General features: G+C 42.6%; 1 pseudogene; it reads right to left on the bottom strand.

Moving 5' to 3' along the window:
* Positions 1 to 627: 627 nt before the first annotated feature.
* On the bottom strand, positions 628 to 955 carry LOC109682970 (large ribosomal subunit protein eL43-like; annotated as a pseudogene).
* Between the last annotated feature and the right edge of the window lie 680 nt (positions 956 to 1,635).

A 1,635-nucleotide genomic window follows, 5' to 3' on the forward strand; every position in this document is an offset into this window, starting at 1 on the left:
CTATATCATTTGTTGAAATACTATTGTTTCTTCACTGAATAGTCTTGCCATCCTTATTAAAAAAACACTTGATCATAAATGTAAAGATTTCTTTCCTTTCTCCCTTTCTTCCTTCCATAATCCATCCTTCCTTCCTTCCCTCCCTCCCCTTCCTTCCCTTCCTTTCTTTCTTTTGACAGGGTCTCACTAAGAAGCCCAAACTGGTTTCACACTCATCATTATCCTGCCTCAGCCTCCCTAGTCCTGGGATTGCAGGTGTGTGCCACCACACCAAGCTCATAAGGGTCTATATCTGGACTTCCTATTTTATTCTGTTGATGTATAAGTCTATCATTATGTCAGTATCATACTGTATCGAATATTACAACTTTGTAGTAAGTTTTGAAATGTTTGTCTTCCAGCTTTGATCTCTTTAAAGATAAAGATTATTCTGGCTATTCTGAGTTCCTTGTATTTGCATGTGGGTTTTAAGATTGGCTTGCCAATTTCTACTTTTAAAAAAGTAGTAGAGATTTTTATAGGTTGGTGATAGATTTGTAGATCAGTTTGGCAGGTATTACTATCTTTTTTATATAAATTAACCTATTTTATTATAGGCGAGGGATGTCTCAAATGGTAGAGATTCTACTATTTCAATTCTTTCAGTCTTTTGATGGCAGACTTGACTGTGACTGCTGAAGTGGGGTGTAGGTCCAGTCACCACCAGCCACTATTTTCATGCAGAAACCACAGCACCAGATTCCTATAGCCTGTCTTTCCATCTTGGCTTTGCCACAGAAGGAGCAGGTGTAGTTGGCATGCTGGCTGATTTCAATTTTCTTCACCATTTTCCAGAGGGAGGCACCATAGCAGGTCCCCTGTTTACGGATGATCCAGACCTTCTTGGTGTGTTTGACCATGTCATTGCAAACTAGGCCCAGGCCAGAGAGGAAGGCAAGTATTACTGTCTTAACAGAGAACATACGCTTGAAAAATGAAAGACTCAATTGTAAAGCAGGTACTAGTGGGAGGGGAAGGGTAAATGGAGGGGTGAATATGGCCAATGTACTTTATGTGCTTGTATGAAAACAGAACAATGAAACCTGTTGAAGTTATTTCAAGTAGGGATGAGGGAGAATGATGGAGGGGATGAATCTAACCAAGGTATATTGTAAACATATGTAGAAGTGTGACAGTGAAACCCCCTGTACAACTGGTATATGCTAAGAAAATATTTAAAAATATTAAGCACGCCAAGGGCTATTGGTTAGTCAGAATGCATGTGCTGGAATGGGGGGACCAATCTTAATGGCAGCTTGCTAGGATGAGGCCCCCTGCTGTGCCAGACTTTAACCCCTTAGTTGCAGGATTTGAGGGCTGCCCTGGAGTCACACTAGAAGGGCACAAGGAGGGGGAGGAGTGGGAACTTGGACAGTGGCTGTTTATCTATGGGCACCAGAAATCGCATACAGGCCTTTCTCCAGTGCCACACTGAGATGACATACAATGCCTGCAGCATGGCCTTGGCTTCTTGCCTCCCATGCAGCTGACTCTGTGGCCACAAGCCCATCTGGTATCAATGCACACACCCTTCTGGCCAAAATTTGACTTTAAAATGCTCCATTGTGCTGGGCAGTTTCCCACCCAGCTGGTAAA

The sequence above is a fragment of the Castor canadensis genome, chromosome 13, assembly GCF_047511655.1.
Source record: "Castor canadensis chromosome 13, mCasCan1.hap1v2, whole genome shotgun sequence".
Lineage (NCBI taxonomy): Eukaryota > Metazoa > Chordata > Mammalia > Rodentia > Castoridae > Castor > Castor canadensis.